The sequence below is a fragment of the Mytilus californianus genome, unplaced genomic scaffold (genome assembly GCF_021869535.1).
Source record: "Mytilus californianus isolate M0D057914Y unplaced genomic scaffold, xbMytCali1.0.p SCAF_1, whole genome shotgun sequence".
NCBI lineage: Eukaryota > Metazoa > Mollusca > Bivalvia > Mytilida > Mytilidae > Mytilus > Mytilus californianus.
In genome coordinates this window covers 132,157,504-132,171,553 of record NW_026262581.1, presented here as the reverse complement: position 1 = coordinate 132,171,553, position 14,050 = coordinate 132,157,504, and the positions used below count along the sequence as shown (strand labels likewise).

Here is a 14,050-nt window from a genome sequence, read left to right as displayed (position 1 = left end):
GCTTATTTTCGACACATGAGTTTGCATGTCCCTTTTGGTATCTTTCAGAAACATTTATAAACATAAAACAATATACAGAGAACCAAATATTGAACACTACAAATACAACAAAATCTCATGATTTCCGTGATAGAAGGTTGCTGCTCATAAGGAAGCTATGAAACTAAGAGTTTCAAGTGGTGAATAGAAATCATCCCTTCGACAATTTTACAGAAATAAACTGTCAAACCCGTTTCAAGTTTATCTGGATCGATGCGATCAACGATATAAATGATATGAATTTTGTTCGGTGTTGAAGGCCGCATAGCGGCCTATAGCTGCTTACCTCCATGGGCTCTTGTCTCATTGGCAACCATACTATACTATTTCCTTCTTTTAATTTCACGGAACTTTGAATTATTCAGAAAGAAGACATTGTCTCTATAGCGGAACGTGAAGTTAAATGATAATGATAACTTCTTCTCCACCTTCTTAATGAACCCATGTATTAGGTCTATCTCATTGGAAAAAAGGAGCAAAATGGTAAGAAGAGGTTTTCCAGAAAGAAAACCGATTGCCAGTTAAAAAAAATCCACTTAACGTAATAAATATGCTGTCAGTAAAATAAATCAAGCATCTTTATAATGCCACTTGAAGAGAACGTTTTAAAGTATAATTAATTGGGTCCTTCCTAAAACAAGATATTTATATTTAGAATTAAAAAAGCTTGTGTAAAGGGAAGATAAGTCATACTTCCAACTATTGTACCATTAGAAAAAATTAGATCGGATATTCTCTTACAGATCTGACAATTTTTTGCATCCAATTCACTCACCGCTCTTACAATATCTACAGTAGGTGGTTTGACACTAATAAAGGCAACAGTAGTATACCGGTGTTCAAAAGTCATAAATCGATTGAGGGAAAACAAATCCGGGTAACAAACTAAAACCGAGGGAAACACATCAACTAAAAGAGGAAAACAAAGGAACAACAGGAACACTGAAGTGCAACAAAAACAAACGCCAACATACATAGAAACGAACTATTTGATAACAACTGCCATATTCCTGACTTGGTACAGGACATTTTAAGAAAAAATGGTGGGTTGAACCTGGTTCAATGGCTAGCCAAACCTCCCGCTTCATGACAATGTTAAAAAAATATCGCTAAAATGACAACACTACGTGACAGAAATACAGCACAAACACATGCAAGAACATTCATCACAGAGAAACGCACAAACAAATAATATAATTATAGTCGACACAACACGTCATAACCTTGATGCACGGTTTTGATACAAAGAAGTTTATATTTGGATATTTCTTCGAGCATATGCCAGACCCAACAGTATTATGTTTATATATGGACGCTTATGTAAGTTATGTATCAAGTACAGATCAAGATCAAGATCCGGTTCAAATTATAGGTGAACACAAAAATACCCCGATTATTGTTCAGGATTTCATCTTAGTTAGTGTCGTTGGAGTATATGTTGAGCTTCCAAGTGAATTAACAATACCTAATTCCCGTTTTAAGTAGTGTACATAATGTGAATAAACTTACCATAAATGTGATTTACTAACAACTTGCTAAGTGCCTTATCTGCGAGACAACAAAGCTGTCATGGGAGTAGCTATTTAGCAAAACTCAAAACTCGGATAATCAAAGATAGATGTAGTATGAGTGTTCATATAACCATTATTTCTAATTTCTATCTGCATCAATGACCGCACTGTCTTTACTCATTGTGTAATAGTATCTACGTCTTAATTATCTTTCGATATTTGTGCATTGTCTGACAGTGCAACCTGTCTTGCTACGTTTGGGTTTCAGGAGAAACCCTTTTGGATTTTTCCTTGATTTGAATATGCAAATTGATTGTACAGGTTTATTTACATTCGCGATCGTCGCCGACTGAATCCACAAAAATTTATAGATGTGTTTCCATTGTATTCAGACTCTGGCAGTCACTAATTTTAACAAGGGTTTCCAAACATAATGTTTACAAAGAAAAAAGAAAACAAATGGATATTCAAACTAATAAGTTGAAAACAAACTGACAATGCCGTGGCATGGAAAGAAAAAAGAGCAAAAGGTAAATAACAGTATCCAGTAACAAAACACAACACAACATACATGTTGTGAACAAGTTATCATTTTGTACAAATTATGATTTGTACAAAAAAAATGTACAAATTTTAATGTGTATTTTGACTTTGTACAAATTGTAATTTGTACAAAAAATGCTTGTACAAATTATTATTTGTACAAAATTTGACTAAAATTCACTTATTACTTGTAAAATAATTTGTAGTCGGGATTTTGTTATAAAAAGGGCAATGATACACACTACAGAATTTGTATTCAATGACCACACAATAAACCTTCTTTACAAAATACAAAAAGACCCAGATGCAGACAGGAAATGTAATTGATACATGCATGTCAGTTAAATCTGAAAGTACAAATAAAAATAAAAATTGGCCCCTATGAAAATTCTGATAGGATCATAAATATTGGCCCCACTGAGAATTCTGATAGTATAATAGAAATTGGAACGAGTGACAACCGAGATGACACTGACGTTGAAACACCAATCATACGTACCAGGAAGCGTGCGTTGTCTGGCCAACAGATCCAAGCTTAAAATCTAACAATGAAAACGAAACGGAAATTATCAGAACTTGCTGTGGGTGTAATGGCATTGTACCAATTCCTCAGTATGATCGTGTCCCAACTGATCCTCGAAATATCTTAGGTGTAATTGTTGAATATATATGGACATTTTTTGTACTGCATTGAAATTTTAACAGAATATTTGTCGAGAAATCAAATTGAAGCTGTTAAAGACAGATCTTTATTCGCAGCAACGGTTCCTGAGCTTCAAATTTCGCTACGTAAATCAGTTAAAAAAACATTCAAAAACTGGTAGTCAGGGGTTTCTGTCAATGCAAAGTGGAGTGCAGCACATTTAAATGTAAATGTAAAAAGCAAAAGATGTTGTGCAATTCCCGATGCCATAATTGACTTACATGCGCAAACAAATGACACAGAACTATTTTTGTACTTTGTAAATAAGATTTATTGCGTGGTCATTGAATAAAAATTCTATAGTGTGTTTCATGCTTTTGTTATAACAAAATCCATACTATAAATTATTGTACAAGTTATAAGTGAATTTTAGTCAAATTTTGTGCAAATTGTAATTTGTACAAGCACTTTTTGTACAAATTACAATTTGTACAAAGTCAAAATACAAGTTATAATTTGTACAATTTTTTTGTACAAATTATGATTTGTACAAAATGATAACTTGTACACAACATATACAAAACGGCTTCTAATATACATAGCCTAAAGGTAGAAGCTTCGATTTATAGGCACATCATGAAGAGTAGGTGTTATATTATGATATCAACAAATAACAATTATTGAACACTTCTGTTCGACGCAAGAGGATACATGGTCATTGAAAATATACACCAGCTGCAGTTCACCGTTTCTATTGATGATTTGTTTTCTTCTGTTCAAAACCCTTGGGATTTCACTATATCCTTTCTCTAAACTATTCCATACCATCATCAAAGTTCAGTTCACCATTTAAAGAGGACCAAAACACTTAAGTTATTGGTTTAACTTCTCCTAAGTACAGATTGCTTGCAATGGTTATGGATATTGATAATCAGAGGCTATTCACAGCTATGACAATTGGAACATATCCGTCGTCATCTGTGAAACAGATATTCCGTAACGGTCAAAAACTTGTGATGGTGTCCGTAAAATTGTCGAAGGGATGACTTCAACTTCATAGATTAATGTCAATCTCGGTAATCTAATGTTGCCTTAATTTATATAATGACGATGACCATGACTGAATCTACACCGTGGAGGAGTGCTTCCTTAATTAATATAATGACGATGGCCATGACTGTATCTACACCGTGGAGGAGTGTTGCCTTAATTTATATAATGACGATGGCCATGACTGTATCTACACCGTGGAGGAGTGTTGCCCTAATTTATATAATGACGATGGCCATGGCTGTATCTACACCGTGGAGGAGTGCTGCCTTAATATATATAATGACGATGGCCATGACTGTATCTACACCGTGGAGGAGTGTTGCCTTAATTTATATAATGACGATGGCCATGACTGTATCTATACCGTGAAGGAGTGTTGCCTTAATTTATATAATGACGATGACCATGACTGTATCTACACCTTGGAGGAGTGTTGCCTTAAATTATATAATGACGATGTCCATGACTGTATCTACACCGTGGAGGAGTGTTTCCTTAATTTATATAATGACGATGGCCATGACTGTATCTACACCGTGGAGGAGTGTTGCCTTAATTTATATAATGACGATGGCCATGACTGTATCTACACCGTGGAGGAGTGTTGCCTTAATTTATATAATGACGATGGTCATGACTGTATCTACACCGTGGAGGAGTGTTGCCTTAATTTATATAATGACGATTGCCATGACTGTATCTACACCGTGGATGAGTGTTGCCTTAATTTATATAATGACGATGACCATGACTGTATCTACACCTTGGAGGAGTGTTGCCTTAATTTATATAATGACGATGTCCATGACTGTATCTACACCGTGGAGGAGTGTTTCCTTAATTTATATAATGACGATGGTCATGACTGTATCTACACCGTGGAGGAGTGTTGCCTTAATTTATATAATGACGATGGTCATGACTGTATCTACACCGTGGAGGAGTGTTGCCTTAATTTATATAATGACGATGGCCATGACTGTATCTACACCGTGGAGGAGTGTTGCCTTAATTTATATAATGACGATGACCATGACTGTATCTACACCGTGGAGGAGTGCTGCTAAAAAGTAAACTAACAAAAATACCGAACTCCAAGGAAATTTCAAACGGAAAGTCCCTTATCAAATGGCACAAATATTCACCCAGCAACAGAACGTACTAGATATAATAAATGTACTATCAATTGTCATTACAACGATAAGTGTTGTAGTATCCAGTTCAAGAATCTGGTTCTCACAGTTTCAATTTATTTATGAAGAGATGATGTTAAAACTTAATTAAAACATTTATGAATCACTGCAATTATGTATGGTCTTTTTAAGCAAAATTGCAACAGTCTTGTCGTCTATCCTTTTCCAAGACAAAGTTGCTTCAATTTCAAAATTTCACATTCAGTTAAGTTTTAGTATAAGAAAATTTACATGACCGATGGTGATGTCTGAGGGTTAGATAAGAGTCAACTACCAAACAGCTATTGCGTGATGCCTTATCCCTTGATATAACGTATCAACATATTTTATAGGAGTAACACGACGGGTGTGACATTTTGAGTAGTTCCAGAGCACCTGAGATCACCCCCGGTTTTGTTGTCGTTCGTGTTGCTCAGTTTTTAGTTTTCTATGTTGTGTTTTGTTACTCTATACTGTTGTTTTCGACTTATGATTTTGAATATCCCTTCTGTATCTTAATGCCGCCTCTCTTTAAAACATGATAAGCTTGGTATTAAAGAAAAAGCACAGAAAAGCTGATATAGCTAATCATACGAAAGACACTTTGTATTTAAAACTATGAATGAATCGATGATTTGATTGCTGGTATAAAAAGCATAGCAGAAAGAACCTTAAGATAGGTGGAATCTTAATTTGGTATAGCATTTACAAATAAATCAAGAATCTGCACTAACTGTGCGCTCACCGATGATCTCCATTCCGTGACTTATAATATTCTGAAACTAACTGATAATAGCATTTTTTTATTTTTGTTCTTATCGGTCATCAGGTAGATCATTTAATAAAACAGCAGCTGTATATTTATGAGAGTTCTTACCTTAGATTGATTTATCTTCAATGTTATAAAATCTAAAGTTATTTTTTTCAAGAGAGGCGAAAGATACTAAAGAGAAATTCAAATTTGTAAGTAGAAAACAAACTGACAAGGCCATGGCATAAAAGGAAAATTGACAAAGACAAACAACAAACGGTACACAAAACACAACACAGAAAACTATATATTGAACAACACGAACCCCATCAAAAACTGGGGTGATCTCAAGTGCTCCGGAAGGGTAAGCTGATCCTGCACCAAGAGTGGCACTCGTCGTGTTACCGCTATTTTAGGAAAACTCCGGTGATAAGTCTTATTCGGTAAGCTACATTCGAGGAAAAGAGGGCGGGATTGTGGTTACAACAATTGGAACATATCCGTCGTCATCTGTGAAATAGATATTCCCTAACGGTCAACCAACTCGTGATGGCGTCCGTAAAATTTTCGAAGGAATGATTTCAACTTCACCACTTTTGATTTTTTATAATATTCGAATACAACTAAGTGGTGGTGACAATCTATATAAAACTATGATCGTTCAGTTGCTATGTTACGCATTCGTCACATCTTAAAGGATGTAAGACTATTTTATATATTGATTCAAGCTCCGCTTACGAATACTGAAATGGTCTTAATATTTAAATCGTCAATCCTTCTCTTGGCTTTTGATTTCCTATTTAGATGTGTTTTTCATTATTTTTGTTGTAAAAATGCCACGTATGTCTGTTCTGTATCCTCCTCCTCCACGCATATGGAAATAGTATATCATTCAAGTTTGTAAAAAGCAGAACATTCAGTTTTTGAGAAGCTAAACGACAAATATTCTTCATTTAAGGATTTGTATAGTGATATGTATACAAATTCTTGATTAAATGGTGAATATTATTAAATTGGTATAAATATCAATGCCTAAAAGTTTGCCGGTCAACCTTTTCACATGGTATTTTACCTGATTATATATTTTAAAAAACAGGATTCTTCCACCAAATCCCAGTTTTGCCCACGGTTTCCAACTGAAACTAGATTGGAACTGAATTCAAACAAATCAATTAAAACAGAACAACTCCCTGGGCATTAACCATTAAGGTCCACTAAACAAGGATTTGTCTAATTCATGTTTTCTACATAAAATTGCTTCGATTGTATGATGATAAAAATTAATACGTTAGATAGATGGGAAATCTCTAAAACAAAATAATAACAAATATAGATACAAATATGTTATTGGCAAAAACTCATTAACAATAAATGGTAACCGTTAAGACATATTGCATATATTGCAATATTAACAGACATGATAGAATGAAAAGTTACATATTAGTATATCATATCATTAAACTATTCCTTATATTTAGACACTCTGATATGAAAGAGGAAGACAATCTAAGTAATAATGAGCTATTGTTTACCGTGCCAAGCCTGAGATATTTTTTCAACAGTGTTAATGTTGCGCTATATTTTAAATAAAATATTTATTTTATTTTCTAATATTTCTCGTTTTGAGGTAAATATATTGCATTGTAATAAGAAATGTTGTTCATCTTCAATTTCCCCATTATTACAGACAGAACAGTACCTTTCGCTTCTCATGGAATATTAAGAAGTCTTACCGCCCTTTCAATCATTAAAGAATGCGCACTTGTGTGTATTTTACATATTGCTGTTCTGTCATTTAAATTGTATAATAAATCAACATATGATGGTCTTTGACCCATTGTGTAAACTTTACGAAAGAAACCGTAAGTTCAGAAGATTCCTGTATGTTTGCATTTTGAATTCACCGCAAGCACTGATCATAAATTCTTTGTTTTTCTCGACTGAAAAGTGCTCTTTTGTTAATCAACTACTTATCCTCAAGATATGAATATCCTAAATTTTGTAAAATATTTTTATTAATCTAGGGGTTTGAAAAACTTGTAGCACAGAAATTTGATTTACAAGTATATAACCATTAGTGGTCCGATTTAACAGACTATATTTTAGGTCATCCCAAATTAATCTCTAAATTTAAACCAAATGTTATATATAGTTACACATCAACAAAAATTATGAGTCTAAATTTTTTTTAAAATCGTACAGAATTGATACAAAATCTTGTCAATTGTGTTATATTTTTGTAGAGATTATCAATTTTCACAGATTTTATCTTTCCGTTAGCTCATTTTAGATTCGAAGTTTAACGGTAACCAGTCAATTATTAGGATTTGGCGGGAACCAGGAACAAAAATATAAACAGATATTGAAAATAAGAAAAAAGACACGATTACTTGCTATTTATAGTGAGTCCCCGTTACATTTGATTTAATAGATGGACTTCAAAACTCACTGTTGATAAATGTTGCACACGTGGTGTACACATACCCGTTTACCCGTTTAATACTGTTAAACTGGGAAAATACAATTATTTAACCCTCTTGCTGCCAAAGGGACATTTATGGATTCTACACACAAATCTTGTTGATTGTGTAGAACGTCAAAGGTCCATGGTAACGTCACAATACTGAGGGGCACTGACAACGTCAAAAGACGGCGCCAAAAGGACGATTTTGGCGGGAATGAAGCAAACTGAATAACAGGTCAGGAATAACCACCAATTGGTGGATTATACCTCAATTGACGTATAATCCACCGATTGACATATAATGGTATAGACCAATTGACGTATAATTCTTTGTTTTTCAAAGCAAATTATTCAACCAAAATGGAGCATTGTTTTCTTAAAACCATATTATTGTATGAAAACATGTCAAACATTCCTAGTTTAGTATAGTGACATAACATATTGCATTTAATCAATAATTGTATTTGCAGTTTCTTCTATTGTTATCTTGTCAATTCTTGATTGGAAAATTTATCACTAATCACCTGTCAATGGACATCAATACTGTCTGCAGTCATGTGATTATGAGTACAACTCCACAGGTGAATGAAGCTCTTTGTTAATACTTGACTTTCATTATTAAAAGTCAATCATGGTCAATAGTACAGATGTTTCATCAAAAGAATTGTTGTACACATGCATTCTCAAGAGATGCAGCAGGCTTTGACAATACTGAAACTTTCGGAGGACTCAATAATGGTCATAAAATAGGTTGTAAGTTGCAAAATGATGCTCCTATCTCACACTAGCATTTTATAGCAAAAAAACTTGCATTATACGTCAATTGGTCTATACCAATATATGTCAATTGGTGGATTATACGTCAATTGAGGTATAATCCACCAATTGGTGTTTATTCCTGACCTGAATAATATACTTAAAACGGATGTCAAAAAATGATACAGGATCATAAGCTTGTTAGTGCTATAATACCAACTTATTTAAAGTGTTTACTAATTATCTAGTTCGTCATTTTCACGTAAAATGTTGCATGATTTCGAGAAATTTCTTAATTGTTTTTTTCATACATCTTTCAATCAGAATATCTCATATATTAATCGCATTCCTAATAAATAATCATAGAAAGGTAACTGTTACACTTGATTACGCGAAATATTAATATTCACAATACACGCTTTATTTAAGAGAACTTGGGGCTCAAATGCCGCGATTGAATTCTCAGTGAAGATTTTTTTTGTAAAAGTACACAAATGTTACCCGATATACTTGTATTGCCATACGATATTTCAATACATTTTATACCCGTTTCATCGTTGAAGCACTATTCTAAAAATATTTATTTTCATTCGAAATGGGGATGTCACAAGTTGAATTAGTACATGTAGTAGGTGACCCAATGATTTCTTTTCCTATCCTACACATCATCCTTTCCCAGTGGCAACCTCAATTTTCAGCCATTCATCACAGATCTTTTACTTTGTAGGACCCACTGAGCAACAGATTTATTGTACATTAGATTTCAGACTTCCTTAATATTGCATGAAATACTTGCCCCTGAACGTTGAGAAGAGAACAATTTATCAATCAACAGATTTTAAAAGATATTTCGTGTATGCCAATTACAGTGTGTACTTCATCATAGAAAATGAAAATGAATTATTATTGATTCAGGTTCACTTGTAGACAATAGAAATTAATTTTAGAGAATTTCTTCCCTCGTTTTTCTGGGTTTTTTTAAATTCGTATTTTCAAACATTTCTCTAAAATTTTGAGCAATAAGTGGTCAACAAAATAATAATAAACATGATTAAAAAATAAACAAAATGAATATGGATAATAATGCCTATAAAAATTATTTCCACGCCTACCGAAACAAGGCTTGGAATGAAAATTCTAATCTGACACGTTTGATACTTTACAACAAGAAGTATAGTTCATAGAATCGGCTGCTCAGAGTTTTTATTTATTTTTTTTGTACACGCATTGTTTTTATATTTTATTTTCATTGGGTGCCGTTGTTTTGTTTATATAATTATTTTAGAGATTTTTTTACGGTATTTATCAATTATAACAAGGTTTACTTAGCTAATCGGATAACAAGGATAAATATATTTTAGTATTTTAGAGGTGGTTAAGAATCAGTTATGCATTTCACTTGACAAAGATAAAACAAAAGCGCTTATAAAGCTAGTAGCAATGGGTATATTATTTTCATTTTTTTTAAAGACAAGAAAGATAAAAAAAAAATATATTTCAAGGTTAAAAGTTGTATTTTTAAATAATGTTGTATTAAAAACATCGTTTATAACAATTTTAGAGCCATAGTTTTCATTAAATTACTTTTACATCGCTTTTCATAATTACGGCTACATTGACGCGGGAAAAATTATGAACGGCGGGAAAGCGCTGTTCTACAGATAGGCACAAGTTTTGCAACGTCACAGATATGAAAAGTCAAGATGCTTTTGGCGCGACAAAGCAAGAAAAAAACTCGGCAGCAAGAGGGTTAATAAACAAATTAGTAATTGAAAGAAAAAAATGTAACTTTATAACTTCTCTGTATGTCTCTTTTGACCATATAGCTCCAAAAAAGTTGTTTGTATTCAATGGGAAAATTAACTAAGTGCTTTAGATTAAAGGCAACAACTTTTGGTAAGAAACTTCTAAATACACCTTATCGCTATTTGTCTGCCATAACTGGACAACTTAAGCGTTCCCTTAAATTTGGCATCACTATAGCAAATGTCAGACTACACAAAGAAAAAGTGTTCAAGTATCACAGATTCTCTGATCAATTGTCGCAGATTCCCAAATAGCAATAAGGTCTATAGTCTAGAAGTCTTTAGAAGTGTCAACTTGACACTATAATCTCTCTGTATTTTCGATCACTCTGGTAATTTTATGTCACTATTGTATAAAACTCATTAGTACATTTGTATTTATGATGTGGCACTGCAGAGAAAAATAAATAAATAAATAAATAAATAATTAAATAATTAATTAATTAATAAATTAAAAAAAAAAAGTGAATAAATAATTAACCCTTATAAAACCTTAACTATCTATTTTGTGAACCTTCCAGTATCTTTAATAAAGACCCCTAACAAATGTTGAATATCTTCTATGTGATGTTTGTAATTTTCATTTTCTGTTGTTGCTAATAATACATCTGATTCAAGTGTTAGTTTTGATGTTATGAAGTAGAGTGCAGAGAGGAGTTTCTCTCTAGCTTCCTCATAATTTTCACAATACAATAGATAATGGTCAACTGTTTCTATTTGTCCACAGCTGCATTTGTCGATGAGTGCTGGGCATATCATTGATTTGTAAGAGTTTAAATTACAATATCCTGTTCTTAAACTAGTAGTTATCCGATATATTTCAGTTGACGGTTTGTCTTTTGGAATTGTATTTTTTACATTTTGTTGAAAGGAATAATATCTTCCTCCTTTATCACTGGTGTCCCATCGGTTTTGCCATTTTAACATTACACTGTCTTTTGCTCCTTTCTGTATATCTTGTTTTGTAAATATTGGAATGCCTTGTATTTTTTCTGCCTCCTGTGCTGCTTTTTTAGCTAGTTGGTCTGCTAGTTCATTACCTTGTATATCAGCGTGTCCAGGGGTCCATTCAATGGAAACAATGATTCCTTCAGATTTTAGTGCCAATATACCGATTTTAATATCATGAATAGTTTTGCCGTAATTATCTGATTTCCAATTTAAAGTGAAAATTCCAATTGCTGATTGGCTGTCTGAAAAAATTTTGATGGATTCATTGTTTTTTCTGTTGTTTGGAATTATAAGAAAATCTATTACCAGCTTGATAGCTACTAATTCCCCTAATAAAATAGATCCTCTATTGGAAACTGGCTGTGTTAACTCCACATGTTCTGTGCTGTTTGATATTAAAATAGCTGCCCCAGCCCCGCATGGACCTGGGTTTCCTTTGCAGGAGCCATCAGTGAAAGCTAATGTTGTATTCTTTTTTAGTTGATGTATTTTTTCCAAAATAATAGTCTTTCCCTGAAATGCTTGTTCCCCTGATCTAGACTTTGAACTTCCGAGATTTTTCCAATACTCTGGTGGTGATTTTGAGGCTGCTAACCCTCGGAATTCAAATTAATACTCTATACAATCAGAATCAATCTCTGTTGACCTCTTCATGTCTTCAGACTGTAATACCATTCTTCCAATTGGTGAGATTATTTTTTCAGGTTCATTTATATTTTTCCAATCTTCAAAAATTTGTTTAATAGGGATAGTGATTTTATATGATTTTATTTTTGCAATTTGTCTTATACCGGCTTCTTCTCTTTTGAGGTCCAGTGGAAGTATTCCTGCTACTACTACTAAGGCTTCTATACTAGCTGTTGTTGGTTGGTTGAGACATAAGGCTAGTCCTTTTCTTTGAATAGCATTTAATTTATTTATATGAGTGTTGTTGTTGATTTGCCATACACTGCTAGCATTTAACACTTTTGGTATTTGGCTGAATTTTGTGTCCGAATGACCCTAGATCTATCTACAAACAACCTTCTGACGTCAAGCAACAATCACTTTTTAATAATGGCATCCAATTTTTCAAATTGTGATGCAAAATTTGCAAGAACTTATGAGATTTTAAGTATTGGTAAACAAATTTACATACTACAAGTGTAAATATATTTATACCTGGTTGATTATGTGTTTAATCCCTTGGAAGATGCTGTTTTTCAGAGGTATCAATAGACAATTTTAAATTTGTGAATAAACTGCCCTGGTTATGGGGTCATTTCTGGTAAAAACGCATCATGGAACATTAATTTGTGACATCAACAATTTTTGGGAAAAGCACCAGTTGAAAGACCATGTATAGGAGAGCTACGTGCAGGGTTTTTCATTCATTTTGGCCTAACAGTAATTTTTTAAATCTAGACTCAAAATCATGGCAACTGGTGAATTCTAAGACAATATTTCATGCTTGTCAAATGGACATACTATTACAGTCTTCACGATAGCAGTACATTTTTTCTAAAAATTATGTCTGCACTTTTAAGTTTTAAGTTTTCAGGCCTTGGTGGGTCTATTCTAACCGTCAGGCCAATCAATTATCAAGCCATTGATTCATTCACGAATTAAACTAAACACAACAGAACAAATTGAAAAACAAACTCGTGCATGCAAACATTATCAATATATTATCGTAAAAATGCACACCTTTGTGTCTCTTAGCGTGGAAAAAATCTGTAATTGAACGTTTCATCATTCATCATGGCACGACTTTGTATATATACTCGATATCTCTTGGGATTTTCCTAAGAAATCTCGTTCCATGGATAACGGCTGAGTGTTCCGATAGAAATACTAACCGGCACTCTCAAATGTAAATATAAATTAAGAACAATAATAATAATTGCAACGCTCAAAATAATCCAATAAGTTAAATAAGCACCCATATTTGTTTTTGCTGATGACGATTGAACAGGCCATAAAACTGAAACGGTCAATTTGGCCGGCGGCCGGTTCTTATGGAAAACACTGTACATATGTCAGCTTTTTTTTTTTTTTCTTTTAATTTCAGTCAACATATTGGCATAAACAGCTTTGTAATTCTGTAGGATTTACTTCATTTTTTCGGGTGTTTGACTGTTATCTGATGAAATTATAGCGTTTATAAAATTTGGACCACCACAGAAACTTCTCTAAATGGGAGACTACTGAAATTTACTTCAAATTTGTTTTGAGTCCAGCAATAGTGAAATCCTTGGTGTATGGGAGACAACTCTTAATATTCAACTCATTATAGACATATGAAAAACATTGTTTATAAAGAAAAACAACTGTTGCATAGGAACACACAAAAGGAAAAATTTAAGATAATTTGTATGTTTTC

The 14,050-nt window shown here is 33.1% G+C and overlaps 1 protein-coding gene across 2 annotated transcripts in view; it reads left to right on the top strand.

Annotated features, from left to right (window-relative positions):
• Nucleotides 1-14,050, top strand: part of LOC127734712 (non-structural maintenance of chromosomes element 1 homolog) — a 61,895-nt gene that overhangs the window by 20,606 nt on the left and 27,239 nt on the right. Inside the window, exon 1 of one of the 2 annotated variants that reach the window (XM_052244726.1) lies at nt 8,006-8,114. The exons of the other annotated variant lie outside the window; for it this stretch is intronic. The gene's annotated coding sequence lies outside the window, so the exon portion shown is untranslated. Of the gene's footprint in view, nt 1-8,005; nt 8,115-14,050 lie in introns of those variants that run through there. 2 annotated transcript variants of the gene reach the window in all.